Consider the following 26,383-nt stretch of genomic DNA (forward strand, 5'->3'; position numbering starts at 1 on the left):
TTGAAAGGAGAAATGGAAGCAAAAGGAGGCCGTAGATATATTAGCAGCACTCTGCAATATGCCTGTTTGAGAAATAAGTGTGGAAGTTGTACTGATCTGAAAAAGAAATTAGAGTTCACAGTGGAGAAGCTGAAAAAGGCATCAGAAAGGATGACTTTCAAGTAGATACAGGCTGAAGAAGTGGTGTTTGGAAATGATAGCCAGGGAGGCCAAGAATAAACAGACAGATTTAAAAAGAGTGAAGAATAAAAGATTTCAAAAAATGCAGGGACTCAAAGTGCATATACCAATGTGCCAGTAAATACAGGTGAAAGCAGAAAGCTGAGCAATAGCTGGACCAAATCTGAGTGCATTAGCAGTGTATTGCAGAAAGACAGATGTAAAGACAAATTCTATCTTATGTTCTGTGTAACTCAGGGTCTCTGTATCTGTAACTTCATGACAGTAGAAATGGAATTTTGCCTAGCTTTGATTTCTTTCGTTTATTATTATACACAAACATTGATGCCTGCAAGCAGAGCATCTCTGTTACCTGCTACAGAGACAGCATGACCCAGTGGCTGCCTTTTCAAACCAGAAACTAATCAAGCAATTTACTTTCTGCAGGTAGCAGTATTGGTGGGTAATTGCTTGAAGATCATAGAAACTTCTCCATGATTTCTTTTAATGGAAAAGGAGAGATATTTTGATTTCAAAGATATAATTTCATTAAAGTTTTCTGAACAAATTGGTTAAGTCAGCTCTGCTTAGCCTGAATTCTGCTTGGAAAACTGAAAGAGAGGTCAGACGTGCAAAGGTAGGTGAGGTCCCCATGTGTGTTCATGATTGCAGATGGTGCTATGGTGGTTCAGTCTCCACTGTAATTTGGGGATGGCTCCAGAGTTTCTCTAAATCATAGATGGCAACACACCTATATTACACTGTCATTTTACAAATGAAATTTGCCAGGACAGAACGTCTCTGTGATTTCCATTATCTCTTGGGTGAGATGTCCTGGTAGAAGAAGGCAGAAGACAGTTCCCTGATTATTTATACAGCATATATATTTCTAAACCTTTCTTCTAACCATCTTTTTTATCTAGTCAGCATTACAAATCTGTATGATATCTATTTGAATTACAATGTTCATTATCCATATTTTTCTTACTGATGCCATAAGTCTGAGTTAGAGCGTGGTTGATATCAACATTTTTTGTCGAAACCCAGAAAATGTATGAGGAGTTGCGTTCTTGGTCTAGTTAGTAAACAAACAAACAAACGCAAACAAAAACCCACAAACATTTTTTATGAAAAAATAATGAAAAAAAAATCAGTCCAATTGGGACTGTCCCTGCCTTGTGTGGACCGGCAGTTTGTTCCAACCATTCTTTCCTATACAATCTCTTCATCTCAGCTTTACCTGGGCTATACCTTTATCTGCTTCTATATTAGCTCATACTGTCTTTGATAACAGAGTGATTTTGTCAAGCATAACATTTGTTTTCATCATACTGAGCTCCACTTCTATCTCTTACCTACTTAGATCAGGGCTGCAGCTGCTTGTAATTATTTTAGTACAGTGTCCAGCACTGTGTAAGGAGGCAAGTGGTCAGGATGGAGAAACAGGCACAATAAATGTAGTTATAGCAAATAACGTTGAAATAGGAGAAACTGGTGCATAGGAGTCTGTCAGTAAGGTGGACGTTTTATCTTTCATGTATGATTTTTCTTTCCAAAATCATACCCAGTTATTAAAGAAATAAATGATACTTTGTTTTATCTTTACATTGTTTTCCATCTTCTCTCTTGCTGCTCCTACTGAAAAGACCACTTCAGCTTGTGACCTTCACTATAGTCAGCAAGGTTGCTTAAACTTCAGGCTTCATCACTAAGTTGAAATGACACAGGAAAACCTGAAATGGCTCTTTAGGTAAGAACTACCATGAGGAATCGCTCTGAAATTTATTTACAGATCTATTGCAGTGCTTATGATTCTCTTTTGTTATGCCCTAAAGGTCCGCCATCACAACAGCCATGAAACCTGGACTGTTCAACCCTTGCTGTATATTCACTGGACATGGCTAATGCACCTTCTGAACAACCCAGGTGAGACCACAAAGTGCTTCTTAGGCAATGGCAACATGAGAAAATAAGATTGTTTAAGTGTTTCCTCAAGTATGTCATTTTCTATGGGGCATGCTCTGGTATGTAAGAATTCAGGTGTGGTGTAAGGTCATCAGTATGCAACCTAGGCCCTGCAGAAGTTAGAAAATTTTAGGCAATTCTGGGGTAAGTGTTTAGCCTTGTTTTTTTGTGTACATGTGGATTTCTGCATACATGCATGTATGTACATCTTTTTTGTTTCTTTCCAAATATGACTAAGTGGCAGTTGTTCATCTAACAGTATTCTGTCTGTTGGTGTATTTTTTTCCACATTGAAATACTCTTTGCATAAGATATTGTATTACAAACAATTTAAATTACCATTCTAATGGCCACATTAATGCTGTGTCAAATGGAATGATCTTTCCTCAGGGCCTCAGCATGATGTTTGCCATAACACTGATGTTTTGTACATTATTTTATTTTAGGGTTTTCATCTTTTTGTCATCATTGCTATCATTATCATCACTAATCCATCAGTTTCTCAGCCAACACAACATATCTTTTATCGTCTACTACATGATCAGCATGAAAGCTCAGACACTAATATTGAAGAGTTATTTTTCAAGTGGAGGTACTTAAACTTTAGACTTTTAATTGTGTATTTGAGGTGTCAAAATGCAATGACCATTAGACATGCAGAAGTATTAACTGTGGTGGAACTGTGAATGTAATGCACAACTATGGGCAGCCAAATTCAAAAATGTCAATCCACTTGAGCTGTCCAAAGCTATTCAGGATGTCAGTAGCTGATCTGAAAGTGAACTTGAATCTCTCACCTCTCACTCTTGTAGTTTATTTACTAGAACTCCTCCTTCCCACATTAACATTTTCTAAATTTTTCTAATTGATGCTTTTTTTGTTGGTCTTCATGAAGGCTGGAACTGGAGGAAAATAAATGTTTTTATATAATGGCCATAAGAAAAAGATGAGGAAAAATAAATTTGGCTTGTCCCAAACTGGATATTTCTCAGGTTTTTTTTTGTTGTTGTTGTTTTTTTTTGATGAAACAAATTTAATTTTGGGACAATCCACTATTGATGCCTTTATATATGGGATAACATTTACCCCTTAAGACACTAATATCTTCAGAAAAGGACATCAATTTTTAAATGAATTTGCAAAACTTTGTATTTTCCAGTAGCTGAAACCTATTCATCTCCTATTCTATCTACTCAGTCTAGAACAGAAACCCTTTCTTTCCCTTTTCATATGCTGCTTACAAGAAGAAAATAAGATAGATGCAGTGAACAAAAAAATACTACCGAGTTTCTTCCACATCCTCACGGGGAATAAATTAAGCAGTCAGAAGTACTTCTGATAGGTCTTTCACATGCAGTAAAATGAGGTCAGCTTGCTCAGCTTTTTGTCAGGTTACTGTGACACTGGAAAGAAAGTACAAACATAGCGTACAATGGGTACTGGAAATCTGTAGTAGCATACCCATACCATTTAACATGTAACCTACTTAGAAAAATACACACTCTAGGCACAAGTGTACTTAGAAATGGGCTATGCTTGTACTTGCCAACAGAAGCAAAGTGATACCAAGCACCTCATCAACCTGCTTACATAGTTTCTTTCCTTTTCAACACATCCTTGTAGCTACTCTACCTAAGCTGTATACAGATTTGAGCTAATGACTTGCTGATGAATTGAGTGTCTGAGTATCAAGTGAGACTATATTGCTTAAAATAAAAACATTTCATTTTTTCATTGAGTCTTCCATTCAATGGAATGTCAATGTCCCTTACATGAGAGAAACGTGCTACTTACCCATGTACTGATGTTTCTTCTTCTGAGGGGCACAGCGATTGTGTTACAGAACATCTTAGAACAAGGACTGAAACATCTAAAAAGACTAAAGAGAAATAATTTGCAGAGAGGAAAATTGGACAAAGCATTGGTGTATTGCATTTTACTCTTGCAAAAACTGCACTAAATTCTTTGGTGATTGTAAAGAATCTCAAGGGGTACCGTCACTCTCCTGAAAAAGTGCAGGACTTCTTGATGCTGCCTCATGACTTTAGAAGAAATATTGCAAATTCTGAGTGTCTTGGGGTTTCCAAAGAGCAGTTGACTCTAGTGTTTGGCTCTGTTATCTGACAAGATCAAATTCTAAAATGGTGAATGATTTTGAAGATAAACAACTGTGGAGAAAACTACATGAGTAGTGTAGACAATTTTTAATGTCCTCTGGCTGCAGAATTTCTGTTCAAATGCTCAAATGATGTATTTTGGGGAGCAGTAATAACAAAATACTGAAATCTGAAATGGATACAGCAAACTACCAATATCATTGTCATTATTCTTGGATGCAGTTAACTGGGTTTCCCCTATTTCCTTTTACTATTACTTTATAATTGTTTTAGAGTGGTTTCATTTCCTCTTAGCTTTCAAGTGTTTTAAGAAATGGTAATCACCTATTCCTCAGCCTGGCTGCAAAATAACCTAGCTGAGAGAGAAGGAAAACAACCGCTCGACATACCTTTGAATTTGTTTATTTGTAGAATATGTATTTTGCTTAATTCCACTGGACCTGTTTTAAAATGTCGTGATTTCCTATTGAGACTAAAGGACTTTTATTTTTTTTTTTTCCCCACATCCAGTGACGCTAACAAATGCTTTTAATTGGGGAAGGGAAGAAGGATTTCCTCTTCCCTGTGTTCCCTTTCCTCCCTGAAAAACAGTAATCATTTTTGGTTTGCCTTCTGATGTATAAACTGTTCTTGGTTCACTATAAAATACATCTGTTCTCATATGTTCTGCAAGGCTTTCTGAAGTTCTGTGTTATCCTTGATAAAAATAATCTCTGAGGGAACAGGTCATCCATACTTTGATCTAAAGTTCAATGTCAGTAGTTTGGTGCTTTCGTGTTCATTGTACTGCAGATGTGTATCATACGGAGAATCTTTCATCACAGCAGCTCACCAATATTTCTTTTAAGGTAAATAACTATTTTTCTGCACAGAAAGATATTTAATTTTATGCTAGAAAATAGGAACGTTTTTATGCAAGAAAGTCTGCACCCACTTGTGATGACATTAGCAATTTCAAGTGTTGTTAATTTATTTATTTTATTTTCACGCATAGAAAAAAAACCAACAAAGGATCTAATTTTAGTTGGTGTAGTATATCGTTATGGTCCAATATAGATGATGTTGCAACAGTCTCACTGGGGTGATCCTGTTTCTTCTTTCAGGAGGGATGTTCTACTTATATACATCACTTTAATTTCTCTGCACCAGTCTAATTCCTGGCATTGGACTAAGGAGGAGTTTTAGTGGAAACATCTGTGTACATCAGAATTACACTTCTGGGTAACATTCATGATCTTTTATTTTTCCAGTCCAATGAATTACATAATTAGGAGCACAGTAAAGTTTTGTTGAATTGGTTATTATTGAATGGGTGTTTTTATGTATTTTCTTGGAGACTTCTGTGTCTTCCACAAAGAATTTTCAGTTAGGCATCTCTTTTATATGTTACAGTCAATAGAAATACGTAATTTAATTTCTCTTTGTTTCATGTTTGCTGCTGGTTTGGAAAAAATGAATCAATGAATTATTTCAGTAGTATGTATCCAGATTTGTAATGTGCATGGACAGCTGATCAGCTAAGGTAGTGTTTAACTGCTTTGCGATTGCAAGTGTACAGGGGAAGTGCCACATAATGACAGCAACATGGTGGACTAACCGAACTCTTTCTGAAATCACAGGAAACCTATTTGCTGACTTACAGGTTGAACTGATGCATATTTTGATAGATTCAAGTTTCCTGCCAGTAGAGTTTTCTGATTTGTTTAGTCAAGCAGTAGTTGGGAGGTCAAACACTGAGTGTACAGCCTTCAAACCAACAAACAAACAAACAGGAAGCAGATGAGGACAAGAAAGAGCGAGACCATTATTTGGGAAGATCTGGAATGAGCAAAGACAGCACCTAATTTCTGATATTTACTGTTTTTTTGTGACTTGTGAATCATCTGTGCAAATTTTATTTATAAAAAGAAGGAAGATAATTTTTAATGAATGGCTGTTGATTGATCCCTCTGGTTGTTCCAGACAGGCCCCAAAGACATTAGAGTCTATGGCTGGCAAAATGATAAACAGTGATTACTTAAAATTCTATTTAGAAATTAGCTTTGTGTGGTACTCTGTCTAGCTCTACTTATTGACTGTCCAGGCAATGTATTTTACATCTTCTGTAGCCCAATGAATCAGGGCATGTTATTAAAATTCACTGTTGGTTCTTACCATCCCTCATCCCCTAATTGCTCTGTGCTATGTGGCAAGAATGGTGCTTCTGATAGACTTACATAGTTTCTATGTTGCTCTTACACTGCATCTAGCCCTCATTTTTTGATTTATTTTCTATAGAGCATGAGAAAACTTAGAGCATTTTTGTGTGCTTTGCCTGCTGCAAAAAAACAGGGTCGAGGAGACCAGGACCCTGAAATCAAAGGAGTTGATGGTGAAGGTACTGTTCTACCTATTTCAGCATAGACTTTTCTTTCAGTATTGAGAAGAAAAAGAGGGAAATTTCTCAGTAGTTTAGGTCTGTGAAGCACGTAAAAGAAAATTCCAGCTATACAAATGAGACAATCAAAGAAGGGCGTGGAAAATGGATCTGTGTACATCTATATGAAAATATATATACATATATGCAAAATATGTATGAAAATAAGTGTGTATGCATAAAATGGGTATATGGTGTGCATGTAATAATCTGTTCATATTTATAAGTTATTTTCAATAAGGGATAATGATAAAGAGGATCAGCTCACATACTCTCCATCTTAAAAAAATCTCATCAGGTCAAATATTTCTCAGGTTCTCAACATTTTCTCAAGGGACGAAACTGTGTGAGGGTCATTACATTAGGATTATATAGTAACAAACCGATCTTTTCATCTGTGGGATCAGAAAATAAAGCCTTAACCTCAAAGTGCAAAGTATTTTCACACAAGTAATTCTGTCCCTCTCAGGAAAGCTTTAATCCTGTGACTAAGTCCCAGTGAAGTCTGTGAGATTTATCTGGTAATGATGATACAATTTCTGATTATTTTACAGCACAGAATAGATATGGTTAAAATCAGTATTGTACTGTGGAGAGAAGGCTTTCTAATTTAAATATAGTATTCGAAGAGGCATCAGAAACACTAATAAATATTCATTAAATCCATGACTAAAACATAATTATTCAATAACATTTCCTGAAGCCTTAATGCACACTTTAGGAAAAAATAAATTTAACATTTGTTTCAGTTTTCTGTACAAAATTAAGAAAATTATCCCAGTGATAAGTAGTAAAAAGATGGAAAGCACATCAGCCTGGTCATGTTTATGTGGACACAGGGATCAATTAACTGAAAACAGAAGGATGTTGTGTGCAGCTGAAACCATGACAATGTACAAGTTTTCTGATTAGTACTAAAAACAGAGAAGTTTGGAAAGTGGATGGTTTTCTCTGAACAATTCCACTAACAAAGGCATCCACAACTGGAAAACAACCCTTTTGCTATAGCTCTTCTCCTGGGCTCCAGGAGAAGGAAAGAGTAACTTTCATACGACTTTAACATCGAACTGAAAATTTCTCTATATTGAAATCTCCTAATTGGAACTGGGTGAATATTAACATGTACATCCCAATGCACTTCTGCAAGCAATGATAGAGACCTTTCTTGATACCTCTAGGGGAATCAATAGTAATAGGAATTTTGTCTTGATGTAATTAGTGGGATTTTTTTTTCTTGTGTGCTTCTTTTGCTTCCTTTTGAAACAGAAAAATTGAAAGTGACACATCAGTCAATTAGAAAAAGAAAACATCTGTGCAAGAAGAGAATTTGTAACACTTATCCAGGATTATTTTACATGTATTCAGCTTAACAAGGTCAACTTAAATTAGAGTTTTGTTTTAAATCCTCATACATATTTAATTTTATTCACTGTTCTCCTATGAGCAATTTGGAGATGGTCTTTTCAGTGACACTGTCCCACAGAGAGACACAATTATTTACACAGGTAATCTGGTTTCTGTGATATGGTCCCTGCCCATTCTTTAGTGAGCTCTTGTCATATGTAACAGGCAGTTGGGGTAAGAAAATCATTATGTAGTACAATAAATGTTCTCAATCTAACATTTTATTGGAACAAAGTTTCAAAACTTAGCTTTTCACTTAATTCTGATGATGATGGCTTAGTGATGCCTTGGAGGGTTACAATATCACACTCTAGATCTATTGAGATCTACAGGTAATAATCAAAAGCATACTAAAAGCAGTGGGAATTGTTTCCATTGACTTCTGTAGATTTTTACCCAGCTCAGAATGAATCATAAGAGATAGTCACTCAGACTTTGTCTGTAAATCAATGTCTTTTGATGCAATCAATTATTGGAGCTTTCCATCTCTGAATAAGGCTTAAAAAGAAAAGTTACTTAAGAAAGAGAGAGGGAGAGAGAGCAGTATATTTCTGCCACTAGAAAACTTTAGTCGGTTTACTTACTAGCATATTGGCATATTTTCTGCAATAAATTGCAAAATATGCAGTATTCTGCACATTACAATAATTATTATACTAATGCTGACTACCTCATTATCCTATAATCTTCCTTAAATAATTTGATTTTACACTTGGCTGGTTTGCCTCAGCAAATTAAGTAAATGTGCTAAGAATGAAGATGGGTAATAAACTGTTCTCCACACATGAAACGAAAATAACTGATGTTCTCAAGTAACTTGTAATTATAGTACTCTCTTGTAAAGAAGTCCTCTGAGTTTGATGAATTTGGGAAAAATTTTCACAAAGACACATTAGAACACCTGAAAATGTGGGTGAAAATGCACCACAGTCTGCTATCTGGACTTCCATGCAGACTGTTATTCTGTAGAATATCACTTTAAATAAATGTGAATTTAAATAAATTTAAATAAATGTGAATTGCACAAACTGAGAAAAAAGCATAGAAAAAAGAAGTTAAAAAAAAAAAGGAAGGAAAAAAAAAAAAAGACCAAGAGAATGTGACCAGAAATTTTTTTGAAAGCCAAGTTCTTACAAAGGATTATCTCTGCTCTTTATCCACGCATTTTCATGAGAAGAACATTGTTACAAAAGATATGCTGAAATGTTGAAGATGCTAGAGGGTGGTTTTTTTTTTTTCATTTTTATTTTTAATGTCAAGTTTACTTTAAATTGAGTCTCACAGCCCTCAGAATAGTCTGACATAAACATGTAGTCCTATCTTGCACTTCCAACGTGCTGCATCAGAGGAAGTGTAGCATGCCATAACTGTGTCTCTCTAGGACCATCGTTTAATCAGAAGTGCAATAATCCATCTCCTCTGCATAAGCAAGGATCATTGACCAATTCAGAGCATTATCGGTGAGATGAATATTTTTTAGGTACTCATATTTGATTTATGGGATGAAGGTGAAATAGTGAAAAGCTGATGAGTAAGATTTCAGACTATGGAACAGGAATGAGAAAGACAAGGCTTTTAAAAAAGCCACTTGCATCTTGGCATTGTTAATTATAGGGAGCATTCAGAGAAGTTCATCTGGTAAAGGAATCAAAATTTATAGTTTAATTTAATATAGACATATACCTGAATTTTTGTTACTGGATAGCAATGCATTTGGCATCAAGTTTAACTATATTGGTAACCAATAGAAGGTACTATGAACAGTTTGGGGAGTATTTTTTTCTGTGAAACTGCCTTCTATATCGTGATATTGGGTTTGGTTTTCAATCCCTTTAGGAAACAAATGATACAATGATTTTCATAATATGATTGTAGTTATAATGTTATTTCTTTCATTTGTGAAACATTATACTTAGAAATCTTATTTTTAGCTATGAGAATAAGGAAACATGCTTTATTGAAAGGAAAGATTAAGAATGAGTATATCATGATCAAGTTAAAATATATAGCCACTGAGGTTTTGGAACATGACAGCTGAAACATATAGTTTCCTGCAGAGAAGTCTTTATGAAATGCTGCAGGGGGCAGGAAGGGATGCATTACAATATGGCGTTTCACACAGAGAGGGTTCTTGCAGAAATCTAACCTAAAATTGCCTCTCCTCTATAGGCATCTAAAATGAAGCACACTTCATTTACGTGCAGCAAGTGTCTGGACTCTTTGTTTTTGCCCAAAGAAACCACACAGAAAATATAAATAATGCATGTTTGCTTCATATATGACTGGCTACTTCAGGATCTGCTAAATTAAGTGGAAACTTTCAAGTGGAAATCCTGTCCACTGCTCTGTTTTTCAGTTGGTATTTTCTGAAAGACCCTATAGACAGTTGATTCCTTTGTGACTATTTAACCAAACAGTACCACTTTTGTGACCATTGCATTAGCTTTTCCTAGAGTAGCAGAGGAAGCAATGTTCTTTCTCAACTGGGAGAGCAGAACTGCAAAAGCATCCAAGCAGAAGACATTACTAGACTTTTAGGCCAACAGAGTCCACTTCATTTACAACCAAAATATGTTAAAAGAGCATTTGAGGAAAAAAAGCTTGTAGGTAGGATGCATTAATGACCGTTTTCAGGTGCATATAGCAGATTGCTCCTGTGATTTTCAGAAATATTGTTGATAAATTAAGGAGTTCTCATTATTCCTGGTACTGACTCCATGTTGGCAGAGTCCTCACTGTGGTTTCAGCCCAGTTTTGAGCCTTAAAATTTGTCTCTTATGTATGTTGACCTGCAGTAGTTTTGTTCATAATGAAGACTGTACAATACACAACGAGATGAAATGTTTCATATATTGAGTCCATTTATTTCCATGTTTCTGTGCTCTGGTGTCAGTTGAGCACAGGTGACAGGCAGAGAGAAAGGACTAGGAGATGCTCAGTCTGACATCGGCTGTAACTTGCGTCTGTTTTAAATCCACAGTCAAGGTGACCTAGCCTGAAACAAAAAGCCCACTGTAAAGAAGCCTTGAGAATTTCCATCGTAGCAATGTTCTATTGTTAGGAGTAGTAATTCAACAGAGGTTGACCACGGGCATCGCCCCACACTTTGAATTGCATTTGACATACTGGTCTTGAATGTGCTCTTTCCAGTCAACGTTAAGCAAGTACTTGTTCAGTGTTTTGTTGTGTAACCCTCAGCAAAATCCTAACTTTGAAGACAGAAACTAGACTGAGTAAAGTTGGTTATTTTTTTCAGGGCAGAGAGGGGGTTATGTGGCTGTGGGGAATGATAGGAAATCATGTTGTACTCACTTTCACAAGTGTATCAAGGCAGACAAAAAAGCTTTGCATAGCCATTTGGTGTCAACTGCTTTACAAGGCTAAGATACAGTTAAAAGGAACAGAGGAAGATATGGTAGGAAAGGCAAAGTAGGTCAGAGAAGGATTTCTTCTTGAAACATCAATACTGTGAAACAAATGAGGACCCCATAAGAGTATTATGATTTTCTTTTGCCACTTTGCATAATGTGTCTGGAAGCATGAATAAACACCTATGAAGTTATACACATCTGCATGTGTACAAAGATATCACTGCTGCTAAAGAACAAGAAACCCACTGCCTATGCTACTTATAGTACCTGGGAGTAGCATTAGAGATCTTTGCATAAAGGGTTCCTTTGAAAAAAGGTTTATGAGTGAGATCCCCAGTTGATATATCTTCTGGTGAATGTTACTTTTGGGGACATTCAAAGCAAAAGAAGAGAAAGAGGGGAAAAAAAAAGGGAAAGGGAAAACTCTCCCTAGTGTCCAGCTGGGAACAATAGGACAGGGTCCCAAATGAATATCCTCTCTCCAGTGCAGCAGGCAGAAATGATGATGATGATTTTGATGAGTTTTTGACACTTGTCTCCAATGCTGTGTATATAATTTTTAATTGGGACCCACACAAACTCCTTCACAGTTATTTACAATGATGATGTTATTAGTGCTGATTGGATTATGCTAATTAGGTGCCAGTGTTCCACACTTATTGGTTGTTATATGTCTGCGCATATACATTATTGGTTAATATGTATTGAGGATTGTTATGGCTATTAACTGCTTCAAGGTGCACTATGCTTTTGATCTGTCTAATATAAAAATCTAAAAAATATAATGAAAGGAAGAGGGCAAGGAGAGAGGTGATTCCCATGCCAGTGGTGCCCATGGTACTTGCAGATGAGAACCTACCATAAAACCACTAATGGGATTTGCAAGGAAAAGAATATGAAAGCAACAGTAAGAGTACAATAGGCTGAGAATAATAAGGGAAAAGTCTGGACACAGTCTCTGGAAATACTGCCTCAATGGCTTAGGTAAAAGGTTACAGAGTTGTAAATAGCTTTTAGCATTACTAAGGCTAAGGCATCTAAGAGAGTGGAACAAGACAAATTTGGCTGTTATTACATCTGCGCTTTTGAATGTAAACATATACACTTGGGAGGCAAGTACAGGGAGTCTGAGGACACTTGTCAAGGCTCAGATTTAGCAGGGCATTTAAGTGCAGAGGTTTTTCTGTGAATACACACAGCTGGTTTTCCATGCTCTGTGAAGATGCCCTGTGAACATGAGAGGAAAGGGAGCAACCAGAGATAGCCACTATGCCTGTTGGTTTATATCATAGATTTGTTGTTGTTGTTTTCCTCTCATATCAGACTTCTGCAAGCAGAAGTGACTGGAAGGACTGCTTCTGTAGCGGACATGTACCAACAGGATGGAACTGTAAAAATTGCATGCATAAATATAATGGGAAAAGGTGAACTTTCATGATTCCTCCTTTAGACATAGATTAGCCATAAGCAGGAAGGGGTGCTACAAGCACAAACTCTTTTCTAGAGATTGCAGGGACATCCCAGAAAGGCAGCACAATACTACAGACAGGACAAGTGCACTCACTTAGCACTTCTTGGGTATCTAAAATTCTTGTTGCTACACCAGTGCTCAGACATTGGATAGCATATAATTGCCTGTAACCCTAAGATCAGCTTATCCTAGTCTTCAAGTAGAACTGGAGCAGAAATACCAGAACAGACAAGTGAAGGACACAAGCTGTCAAGGCCTACAGTTGGATTAAAAAAGATGTTAGCATGCTATCCACTGACATTTCTAGTTTTAGAACAAGTGGCTCTGACTCAGCAAAGTGCCAGGTAGACCAGTGTCTGTGACTGACTTAGCCATGCAGAAATGTCTGGGGAATTCACAGTGACTCACCCCCCTTTTAACTATTACAGGTGGTGTTTTGCTTTGGGTAACTCCTCTCACACAGCTGACCTTAAGCTATTAAGGTGACCCTTAAGGGTATGTAAGAACTGTCATAATTTTTCTTTTTTAATTAAAAAAAAAAATCTTTTTTTTTTTTGGTGTTTGTTTAGACTCCAAATTTTCCAAAAAGTGAGTCAAGATAGTAAACATTCTTTTCTTTTTCTTTTTTTTTTTTCTTTTTCCTGAGTGCTCAGAGAAACTCTTGTGCAATTTTGACAGCATCTCCACCAACACTGAATAAGTTTTATTCTGCAAAACAGAATATTTTTCCAGTTCAGTTATGGACACTTAGTAGTAACATATACTGTGTCTGTTCTGCCTTTCCCCTGCATGAACGCTGTTTGATAGCTGTGCTGTGTCACAGCAAGCGCTACCCATCCCGGGTGTAGAGATGAGGAGAACATCAGCTCTCTGCAGGGATGTGGCAGCTCACCAGCTGTCCAGCTCTGCTTGCTCACATAATTTGCACACAAAGCTTCCAGCCTGCAAACTACAGAAGACAGGGGGAAGATGGTGGATTTGAATGTACAAGTACCTTGCTCCTGTAGTCTCTGTGGCCTCCAAGAATGAGCAATTATGTGAATAAGTGATTTCAGATGAGTATTTGTATTCTTTGTATTATTTTCCTTGCTCCGATTTACAGTGGGGAACAGACCATTTTTGTTCTTTGTTTTTAGCACTTAGTGGCACTCAGCGGGTATTGCCCATGACTTCAGGGGCTCCTATCTGCTGTTAGCCTTGGAAGATTTAGCTGGACTTTAGATTAATTGTGGATAAAGGGCTGTGAAGAGCGATTCTGCCACTGTGGAGAATCAGTCTGAATGGCAGGATATGCAAAACCACGTCCATAAGGTAATTAGACCACTCTGGGTACAGAGTAAATCTCTCAGCTCTGGACTCCAATCAAACACTGATGTTTTGAGGAAAGCATTTTATGAAGGCAAAGGGGACTTTCGCCCCTGTTTCTTGATTCTTACCCTGAATCAGTGGCAATTCACATGCTTAATAGCTGCAGCACAGCACCACAATTTCTTTTCAGCTCCTCCATCATGTCCTGTAATGGAGATAATTGCCTGTGTTCAGACTCAGGAAGATGAAGAGGACGCTCCTGTGTAGCCTCTTCCCCCTAACCATTGAGGTTATTTCTGCCTCTGGTTCCCAGGACTGGGAAAATATAGGAAGATCTGGATCCTGAAGGATCTAGAAACCACACAAGTGCATAGAATACACTCAGGCCTAAAGTTGCTCTTGAATGAGTAAGTCTTCCCAGGTGCAGAGTGTTGGAGTACATGTGGACTCAGATGGCTATTACAGATGGGTGAAATCAGAGGTATGTTTTCTGGGCTACCTCAGTGCAGTGACCTGCATATTTCTCTGTTGGATTGCCCACCCCATTTCCTAGAGTCCACAAAAATGTTCACCACTTGTTTCCCACTTTTGAAATAATGAAGACATCAGAGAATTTGGCTTTTTTTTTTTTTTTTTCTCTCCAATGGCAACTGTATTAGAGCTAGAGAGAAACTGCCCAGCTTTAAATTTAAACTTATTGGATCAGTCTAAGATTGCAGGTAGCATTTCTATTTTTCATTTAGAAGGCTGAGGTGACTCTAGCCAACAAGTCTTAGAGAGGCATACTTAGAGAGTATTTAATTTAGCAAATATGTGTTTACAAGTATAAAAATTAAATAACCATCTTGCTTTTTACATAAGTAGCAATTACATATGTTATGGGATTTAATTTCTCATATTTTATGTTAATATGTAAGAGACATTCCAGAAGCTCAGTGTTCCCAGCCATAAACTGAACATTAGGTAGAAATGTTACAGAATAGTTCTAAGCATGTAAAGAAGATAAATCTATAATCCCAATGCAAAAAAATTAAAGCATTACACCACTTAGCAAATGTTACTGAAATGAAGCTGGATTTCATTTAGATAAAACCACCATAACAGAAATTTTCAGGGCTGTGAGATATATTAACATCCATCAATTTAAAGAAAATTTAATTGTCGTGAAAAAAAAATACAGTCCAGCAAATTATGTAAAGGGACTAGCAATTAATCAGAGCATGTTTTAGAGTGAAAAGCATTTGGAAATTATTCTAAGAGCTATTCTTCCAGGCACAAAACAGAGCCAAGTTTAATAAAACTTAAAGTCTATTAAAGTCCAGAGAAAGAGATCAATCAATAATTACATCTCAGTAGCTCTGAAACTGAGGGGAAAGGAAAAAGTTGTCATGTTTTTTCAGAGCATGCAGCACCATTTAAAACTTTTTCGAAAAGAGCTGTTTTATTTTCAACTTGACCTAAAGTAACATCTTTAGATAACCCATGAGATGCACAGAGAATAATACTAAAAATGCATGCTTGGTCAGGGGTTGCAAGAAGGTATAATTATTGGAATCTCTCTCTCTCTCTCTCTCTCTCTCTCTCACTCTCTCTTTCTCTCTTGGAAGAAAAAACCCCTTCCAATACCTTCATACTTGACTAGTTTGCTTTAAAAGCTGGATTTAAAAGTCAGTTAATTAAGGAATCAGCTAGAATACCAGAATATTAGTGACATAAAGAAGCTAGTCAGGTTTGTAATAGGGAATATTTCTTGCATAGAGAGCAGATTTATAGAAAGGTGTCAAAAAGTCTTTAAGGTATGCCAGTCTGTCTTTGTCTCCACACAGTTTTCCTTGTGGAAAATTAATTCTACAAGAAACGTTAAGACAGAGATGAAGAGAAGACTCAGATCAGACTTCTTTCTTTTGCTAATTTATAATGTTTCATATGCCTGGCCACCTGCAGGGAAAACTTTACACTACTTTTTGACATATCATTAGCATAGACCACAGGTTCCCTGCTACTGTTTTATCTCTGCTGTCAAACTTGTTCACAATGTGAGCAATCTTTTTTGCATCTTCAAGGATACCTGGGAAGTTTTTTATTGCCCCTGCAGAGCTCGCTATTGGCTCTTGTTCTGCTCAGGGCTTATGTGCTAGCAACACATGAGCATATCAACATAAGGATATCTAAACATAAATAATACAAGCGAATCCCTTTTCTGGGTGTCTTCTCTAGGTTCTATGAATACATTCTACTCCAAGCAAATGATAAAATAGGCAGTAAAAGTAACACTGATGAAACTCTTTCATTCTCTATTTTTTCTTCCTTTCAAGAAAATTTTGTTCACTTCTCAGAAGCCACATATCTCAGAAATAAGTGTATACCTGTTACTCCACATAGAACAATACTGAGGAGTGTATGAAGTAAAGCAAATGTATTAGCTACAAGAAATGCTGTATCCAGGCAAAGAAAGAACTTCAGAAAAGTGCTTCGGTATTCATTTAACTCTTCCATTTCTTTTCAGATTTATTAGGCAAAGACGTGGATTTGTTTCCAAACAGAAAATTTCTGGAAGAAGCCAAGAATCTGCAGTTCTGCAGAGATGTCAGGGTTGTAAGAAGGTTTTCTGTGTACTTGTTTCGTGTATGGAAAACCAGATCTTGAGCACCTGTTTTTCATTGCTCTTGGCGTATTTTCATAACTGCAGAATAGGTCCATGATAGAATACTTTTGACAGAAGTGATATAGAGGATGAGATTTTTTTAAGATTTACTCTCAACTGGTGTGTGATTGACAGCATGGCAGTCAGCCAGCTACTAACCTTGTGGAAAATAAATGTCTTTTTCTGCTTCTAGGTGTTAATTCCATAAAAGATTTCTTGGAAATATTCTTAGATTCAATATAGGTGAGCAGTTCATTTGAGGTGAAGGGATTCCTTGTGGCTTTTTAATCTTTCAGTTGTGGAAGAACTTGAAAGATGGAGTAACAATGCGAGGATCTCACCTCTCACGCACTACAGGACTGTGATACCATGAATTAGAATTTGAAAACCCTGGAGACTGGTTTTATAGAGTAGTCTGCACTTTGTCAAGCATAATACCTCTTGCTAATTTTGTGAGGAAACCTTTTCATAGCAAAACACCCAAACTCTACAGTTCTTCATGAAAAGGCTCATGCAGCCCTTTATTCTGTCTCTGTCAGAAGGAGAACATCCATGGCAAGGGCTTGCCCTTCTCTGAGGGAGCACTCCTTTTGCAGGGTTTATGTGCTTATGACTGCAGCTTGCACTGAGAAGGACCTCTGACCATACTGCCAACAGTAGTATCTGAATCTCTCTTTTTTGTTTGTCCTCTTTGGTAGCTTTGTGCTCTATGTGCAAATGTTGCTTGTACACCAGGTTAAAAGCTTTGGCTTTCATGAAAATGCCAGTATAGATACAGAAGTTCCCCAGGATGTTTAAAATGTTAATTATTTTAAGCTAAGTTCCATTGTCTTGAACAGGATGTTTAAGTAAGATAATTTTTCTACTATAATGTGGTAGCTGTAGGACTTAAAGGGATCTTTTTGAAGTTATAAAGTCACTTCCTAAACAGATCAAATTTTTATATGTATATTTTATATCTATATCCAATGCTATCTTTGTTCTCACAGCTCTTACTAACAGTGTTTTGTTGTAAATCTCTATTTCCAGCCTGTGTTTATTAACAAACACTTTATACCTATTAGTGCTTGAGATGATGTTCTTTGGATTTAATAAGCAAATATTTTCTGGCTCTCTTCTGTTAAAAAGCCTCTACATTCTCTTGATTATCCCACAAATCCACTTCTGCCACTGTTCTTGTCTAGGTTCATCTATCTTGAGCAGAAGTTGCCTATGAAGTAGTGGAAATACTTCACTTGATGCATTCCATAATTGTATTTCCCCTTTTTTAAAAAAAAATTTTCACCACAACATCATAGTGGTGGCCTATGAACATCTTATAACCAAGCAAAACACACAGCGTTTCTTTTTGTCATTCCAAACTGATAAGCCTCAGGGTTAACTGCAGAATTTCTTGCTGTTAAGTCCAGAACACCTGCTGCAAAACAAGAGGATAATGTCCAGTTCTGTATGGTCCCATTAAAAAGTGTTTCTAACAACCAGAAATAGCTCCCTCCAGGAAACAGGCAAGAGGTTTGTGCAATATAAAAGTAAAGTCTGATGTTCCACATTAATCTGGGTGTATCTGTTTGCAACAGCAATATGCGGATTATTACTGCATATCAGAGGAGTTATTTGTTACTAGGGACAGTGCAGGCAAACAATTGGCATATAGATGGATATTATGCATAGTCAATTAGACAGCTTCAAGGTATAAATTTAAGTCCTGTTGTTATACATAGCAACAATGTTTTTCTGTAACTGCCATGGCCTCTTTTGGTGCCGCTTTCATATCTCACCCTGAAGGTTTTAGGCATCTTCTGTAGCTTTAAAAGAACCTAGATTTCTGAACTGCCTATATTACTTAACATGTATGTTCCAGATTCTTTAGCTTGCAACTGCTATTTGTTAGGGCTTTCCATGGTGCTGAAGGGGATCATCAGACACAGTGATTAATACATGTTTTTGTAAAATAGCAGTGGCTTGAAATCTATCCTTGTAATTTCAATGTTTCTTGCAATTTTATAATGATAAGGGCTATACATAATGTTTTGCACTGTACTATGGGAAAACTAAAGCAGAATTGATTGCTGAAATCTGTTTCACAGTCATGTCTAGGCCAGCAGAATGGTTTGGGGTCACTGAAAAGTACTCTGCAAGGTTCCTCCTCATCATCTTTGCAAAAGGATAGGTATATCCCAGTCACTGCTTCAATGAAGGGTTCTCCTTCAATTCCTTCACTTCCTTTCCAGGGTCCCAGGAGACAGCAAGTTCAGCCAGGACAGGAGCAGTGGTGTTTGGCCAGCTTGAGTTGCCTGTGGGGCTGGACTGCCTGGTTTAGACTTTTCAGAACTTGTCTCCTCTTACCAACAGATGCCCAAATATTATGTACACATTGTGAATGACAGTGCAGCTTGGGGCTATATCTATCCTGAAATATTATTGCTTGGAACTGCTGTCCTCACTGTTGCTCACTTGCTTCTGAAAATGAGTGAGTAATTCCAGAGACGAGGCTAATTCCTCCTTTTCTCCCACTCTCCTCACTCAGATTTTCAGAGGACCTTGAAGAAAACCTGCACCAGTCTTCAGGACTATAGAGAACGTGAATCCTTGAGCGCTTTCTGGTCTAGGGTGTCTTAGAGTGCCTTGCTTCCTCACCACTCAGCTCTTCCAGTAGATTCAGAGAATGTCGCAAGTATGTCACCCTCCCTCCAAGAGGTACAGGGGACCACATGGCTAGTGGATTTAGTTTTATGTAAAGTGTAGGAGAGAACCCCTACTATAGCCAGTCTCCACCTCTGAAAAATAGTTTTATTGGCGAAAAACATTTGCCATTTCTGTTGACTCAAAAACATAAGTTAAAATGACTGGCATTTTGTCTGTGTAGTTAGTTATGGTACAGCAGAGGGTCTAATTCCAAACCATGCACATAGTGACTGGGGAGCAACTGCAGCTCATAATATGTCACCTCTGCTAGGTGACAATGTATTTATTAGCAGCTGATCAGATCTGGACATGTTGTCTGAATAGACCTGTTGTTAGTGCTGGTACTAGTCTCTGCCCTTTAAAAAAAGAGTAAGGTGGTACAGAAAGTACTTAGACCAGTCTAAAACATCCCACTACTTCCATGTCAGAACACCGTGGGTGCAGGAAATTTTTTGCAAGACGTTTAAAAATTTGTGACTAATTCTTATGCAGGTATTCTCATGAAATTACTTTTCCTTGCCTGTGAGGCTGTTCAGCAAACCTGAACGTACTAAGAAATGCACTGAGCCTTTGTTTACATACTGAGTTCGAGCTGCTCTGAGTGATGATGGAAGGAGCAATTTTTGGTCACACACAATGTCTGTGAGCAAGATTACTATATCCCACCTAATTTAATTCTGATAAGCAGTCACTAATTCTCTTGCTGTGCTATGACAACTAAAAAATAAGCCTATAAAACAGTCTATTTCAGTCGCTTAAAAACTCATACCAGTTTTTGAAGTTCTTAACCAACAAAAAAGTGCCTCACCTTCCCCTGACTCTGAAATTGCTGCTGTGCTCTGGCAGTGTTTGAAGATCTACTCCACAAGTCAGATCCTAGAATGAACCGTGAACGTGTGTATAGGCTGGTGTGTTTATTTTTAATAAACAACCGTGAACATCTTAAATTTTCTGTAAATTATTTCCCACATTTCTTTTTATATTCCAATAAATCAGTTAGGAATGGGCTTCCATTTTATATTTCAGAGTTGACTCGTGCTTTCCTTGCAATTTCTTTTCAGCTTTTTCTTGTGACAACGTTCTGGCAATTATGAAGTTGTCTTTTCTCATTCATGTAAATCATTAAAGCAATGCCCTTTCCTGCCACAGATACAATGGACAATCACGAGAGGTTTTTCTCCCAATTACATGCCTCACTGGGCCCTTCTTGATTTAAATATTCTCTCATTTTTCCTTTGTTCTAAGCTATCAGTGTTGCTACTCAGCAAAGTCAAGCTGAATCAGGAATCATAGTGTCCATTCCCACAAGATGCATGTGCTTTTTGAAATGTTGAAGCCTGAGAATCAATTGCTTTTCTAATGGCCAGAGATGACAGAAGGTTTTCTTGTGATTCTCCACCTCCAAAGAGATTCTTTGTGAATGTGCTCTGTTTTTTATGTGGCTATAAATGTTGTTACTCAGCAACACAGCCTGACACTTACCCTTCCTTTTTTTTTTTTTTTTTCAGTGTTTATTGCTTGCTGAAGGTTTTGTTTTACTGGATGCTGTGCAAATGAAGTCCAGGCTCCACAAACGTCCACCTCCACATCCTGCAGGCAAACAAGCCGACAAGCAAGGGCTGAAAAATGTCAGCTGTGAAACTAAATCTCTCACTAGTAAATTGGCTAAATTCACCTTAATGTCAAGTGATCGAAAGGCTTAGGAAATATTTGGACAATCCACATTTCAATGGACATTATTCATGTAGAATTAAAAGCTGATCAGCTAATAGCTTAATAGCTGGTGGCTCTTCTTAAGAAGCTTCTCTTTCTGGTGTGGCAGAGTGCAGTGCATCCCTTCGCCATCATTTAGGATTGTGTCTGAAAAAGCCAGATTTCAACCAGAAAATTATAATATAATTATAATATAGTTGTAATTATAATAAAGATGAACATACTAAGAAAAATCCTTCTTTCTAGAAGCCTTTTGAAATCCAGCTAAGATAGGTTCCTCATGATTCATGGGAATGTTAATTAGATACTCTCTTTGTCATTTATTAAGTTCATGCCTATGGCGGAACTGTTTCAAATGTAAGCCTGGGGAGGGACAAGCACTTCCACCTAGCAGTGGACTTCTGGGGTGTCAACTTACCCTCTGCTATGAAACCTCTGCTAAGGACACTTTCTGAGAAGGATGGGGCCCTTGTTATGTCATCAACTGCTTGCTACAAACTGTAGCATGGTTTCATTAAACACAGCCCTTCAGTACACATCATGAATTTTTTAATGCATTTACATATCTGTTGTTGCTGCATTGCAGAGACCGTGACAGAACCCTCTGGGTTATGTGTCACCAGAAAGTTCAGCCTCAGACTTACCTGCAGATTAGGGTGTAAGGGATGACTCCAGGTACCAGTAATGGGTTATCTCTTGGTAATTAGTGTCCTAGGCTGGTCTGTTTGGCATTTAGGAATTACTGCTGTTGCCTCCATCTCCAGGGTTCTATTTAAATCAATGGTATTAATCCCCTGAATGTAGGGGGTGCATTCTATCTGCAGATTTTACGTAGCTTGTCCTATCACTTTCATACCCCATCCCCTTCAGGTCAACAAAAATGTTTTGATTTATTCTGATGTCACAAGGTTCAAAATCAAATTTGCAGTCTTTTTTCTCTGGGGCTGGAGAGAAAACTTTAGAAGTTTTCTTCACCTGAGGTGAGAGGTGTAATTGAATTGTCCTACCCTGTAAGTCTATTCTTTCTTTCTTTCTTTCTCTTCTTAGCATGGAGCAAGGTCAGCTTTCTGCATACAGTTCAAAATGAGATGCTCACAACTCCTTGACTAGTGAACTTTATTATGGAGATGGAAAGCTGCCAGCATGAAGTCAGGGTTAGCCAATATTAGTTTGTCTGAAGTATTAGAGTCACCTTCACAGTGGTTGGGATCTATGTTTTGGGCGCTAGGAGGATTGTGCTTCTTTTTTGAAAGAGAACAGCGAGGGCTTTACACAGAGACAGGCAATTATGCAGTTTGCTCAAAGATGAGCCAATCATTCATTTTAATGAAGAGAATTTCAACTTAGGTACATAAGTATGTCCTTGACATTTTTAGTGGTGGCGACATTATCTGAGCAGCTTATTCTAAGAGAAACATCAGACAAGCACAAGTATGCCTACCTCTACATGGAAAAACACTAAGCAAAGTGACCTGATTAGCAAAATCAGCAACAACTAATTATATATTGCCAGAATTCAGTTGTCTTCTGCTCTGTGAGTTTGTGCAGACTATTTGAGACAAAGAAGCAGCAACAGATGAATGCAGAACAAGATTCAGAAAACAGCTATAAGAACTTATGCTAAGTTGATCATGAGTAATGGTAAGTAAATATTGTTTCTTTAAAACTAATAGCCACAGTTTCTGCCCAACATTTGCCATATAAGACACCTCTGACAATGGGAACACACTGGGATTCTGTTCAGTAGTGTTGCCTCTAGGAAGTCTCTGAAATTTATGATGTCATTTAGATAACACCACTTTTCCTCCCCCCCCCTTTTTTTTAATTTAAAAAAAAAAAGTATCAAAGCATAGATCTGTTCACTCATTTCAGCTATTTGGAACATTTTTCTAATGCATAAACTGTTTTAATTTTAATTAGGAAAAAATATTTTTCTTGGACCCCAAACAATTCATCTTTATTACAAAGCAGAAGTCTCAGCAAAATTAGTTTCAGTGTACTAGTTACTGTAAGTATATGCAGTAAGAGAAGTATAAGAGCACAGGCCAGGTTTTTAGGTGTATTTTAACATTTAACTCAGACTGAACAAAACAGAAAATAGATACCTAAAATATACCTTTATCCAACTAGACGAGTCATGTGAAAAATCTAGGGGATAGAAAGGAAGATTCAGTAATTACATTTCACTTATAAAGATCTGAAATAGAGAGCTCAAGGTTGTGCTGTGTGTTTTGAAGCTTTCTCAAAGACTTAGATGTATAGCTAATAGGTGATGGCATATCAGAATGGCTTTCCTGAAAGAAAATCCAGCTTCCACAGAAATACTGCCTTCTTGGGAAACTGATTTAAACACACACACACACACACACAAACACACACTCATTATTATTATTTATTATGAAAGAGAGTTAGACAGCTTTGGCAGTCAGTACACTGGGATCTTGATTTGTGAAGTTCTTTGGTGCCACAGACAACAAACTTTTCTCATAAATATGCATATCACATCATCTTAAAAAAGAAAAGGGTTTCTCACACCTGCTGTCTATTGAAATTAACATTGCACATTTTCCTGTAATTTACAGCTTTCATTTATTTGGGACTGTCTGTACTTATTTGCTCTAATTTCAGTTCTGGTTCGTTTTTACTAGCTAAATAGCTATTCACTCTCTGTGTTGTCTAAACCTTGAGGTATTTACAGCATTTAATTATAATTACTCTCAGTCTTTTCTAGCTGCATTTAGTCTTTTTACATTCTTTGATCATTCAGTTTGTGAAAAGTTGGAACATTTTAATTCAAACTGATTTAACATGAATGGGGAGATTTTATTACTTTTAAAATTAAAAATTAAACACATCGTATCAACTTAGTTTAAAACACCTTGCTGCATGTGCCTGTTTCCTCACTTCCTTATGGAAAAGGTTGTTTTTTCAAATTCTCAGTCTCTCCTCTGCAATGCTCCCATAAAAAGTAATATTCCTGTTATTCAGTGCAGATATCTTCTAACCAAGAAGTGGTTTGCCACTGGAAGCACTAGTCTCTGCATGTGTTGTGGAGAAAACACTCTGCACAGGACACACTGAAGGTGAGGAAAAGGAGGGGAAAATGGGGGTTTTGAATACCTTAAGCCCAAAGTCCACAAGGGGAAAAAAATCAACTGAATATTGAATTTAATCGCAGAGCACTAGGGTCAATGTAATCAACTGGAATGAAACACTTCAGGTCCAGATAAAAACATGACTTCTCTCAATAAGTTTTTTATCAAATCCATCATGTGAAAACTTTAAATTTATCCTGATTTGGAAAGATTATTTTTTTTTACTTTAATATTAACCTTTTCCTAAGATAGAAATTGCAAAATTTATTTCTATTTAGGCTCTCTTGGATAAATATTTTTGGAACCTTCTACCCAAACCCTGAGAAAAGTGTTCTCAGTGTACCTGGGACATTCAGGACAAAGCCTGATAATAAATGCAGTTTGCTGGACATCCCAAGCTAGCGATACAAATATTTTCTGTCACTGAAGCTGTGTAATCTTCTACAAAGCTTAGGGCTCCTACCATTGTTCTCCCACTTTTTCACTAATATTTATGTAAGACCATAAAGTGGTTTGAAGTTTGCTCCCAAGATTTGAGTAATTGGACAGAGATAATTTTTATTCCTATGTGGATTTTTTAAAGAGTCTTTTGTATAGTGAAGACATAGCTACCACAGTGTACTTTTTGGGTTTTGACTTACGTAATTCCTTGTTGTGTATTACCTATGTAACTCCTTGAACGACTTCTCTAGTGCTAAATGTGGAGTGAATGACCTGACAAAGCTAGGAGACTGCACTTCTCTTGAGTATGTTCTTTATTTTAGAGCTGTGTCACACCACAGATCACCGAATCCTCAGAGACTCAATAGTCTAAGCACATCCTGTGGAAAATGGGGCCACGTACAGGAATGTTATGACAATGTCATTATTTTGGGAAGGGAATCAACTTTCAAACTAAGATAACTAAACACTGTCAATCTCACTAGTGACATTTTAAAGCTACAAAATACTGTTTGCTGCAGATGTAATTTATTTCTTTCTCAAAGCAGGTGTAACTGGCTGTAGCACAAGGGGACCAGAACCTCTCTTCTACTCTGCAATACAGCTCAATATTTTGTAGGACGAGTTGAAAAGGAAGCTTGGTACTTTTTTTCCAAATTCACCTGTGGAATAGCAAACCTGGCCTGGTTCTTTTTGAAATATAAGCTAATTGATTTTCTTGAAACTAATGACATGAGGTTGGTAGATTAACTCTGGGCTTGAGACCCTGTTTCCAGCTTCATCCCTGTGAAAAGGCTACCAGAGCTACATGACAGAGAACCCAGATGCCCACCCCCAAGTAGCAAGATTACCAAGGTGCCCTACACCTCGGAAGATTGTCCTGGTTAGCACCAGAGAAGTCAGTGATAAAAGACATGGATAAAAATACCAATTCAGGCACACTGACTCTCCATTTCGCAGGGATGACATCAGAAAATGCCCATGTCATGGTAGACAACCAAGGGCTCATCTCATTTTCAGTGTGAAGACATTTATTTTTTTTGCTGCTGTAGTTAACAAGGCAGCAAATTCGAATGTAAATCAGTAAACTTGCCCAAGCCAAAGGACCGTTTTTCCACCAAACCTTTCCCACCATTTGCCAGATGGAATCCCATTCTTTGGACAGCCTTTAACTGAACATCTCCCAGTGCCTCATAGGCACCAAGCCTGAGATACATACTGCAGCTTTAACTCTGTCATGGTAGTTCATATTTCTTTACAGAATTCTTAGGCTGCTCTAGTTTGAGAATGAAAAAAGGAAGTGAGCAAAGCTAGCACAAATTTGAAAGACTTGGCAATTTCTCTTAAGTAAAGTAGCATGTTTATATTGTCCTTAAATATTGTTTATATTTAACATTGTTTATATTGCCCTTAAACAGAATAGCATATTGTAGAAATTGAAATTAATTTATCTGAAAGCTGCCAGTAGAAAGATATGAAATAATAATAATAATAATAATAATAATAATAATAATAATAATAATAGCTTAGGCATCATCTCCTTTCTCTGCTTCAAAATAGTCCAGGAATTGTTTTTAAGCATCCAGTGAGCATC

At 37.1% G+C, this 26,383-nt stretch overlaps 1 long non-coding RNA gene across 1 annotated transcript; it reads left to right on the forward strand.

Moving 5' to 3' along the window:
* The first annotated feature begins 1,406 nt into the window (after window positions 1-1,406).
* On the forward strand, window positions 1,407-21,659 carry LOC106038809 (uncharacterized). The gene is made up of 3 exons (XR_001208837.3): window positions 1,407-1,909; window positions 1,995-2,085; window positions 21,049-21,659. It is a non-coding gene; the product is annotated as an uncharacterized lncRNA (long non-coding RNA).
* The last annotated feature ends 4,724 nt before the right edge of the window (window positions 21,660-26,383 follow it).

Source organism: Anser cygnoides, chromosome 5 (genome assembly GCF_040182565.1).
Source record: "Anser cygnoides isolate HZ-2024a breed goose chromosome 5, Taihu_goose_T2T_genome, whole genome shotgun sequence".
Classification (NCBI taxonomy): domain Eukaryota; kingdom Metazoa; phylum Chordata; class Aves; order Anseriformes; family Anatidae; genus Anser; species Anser cygnoides.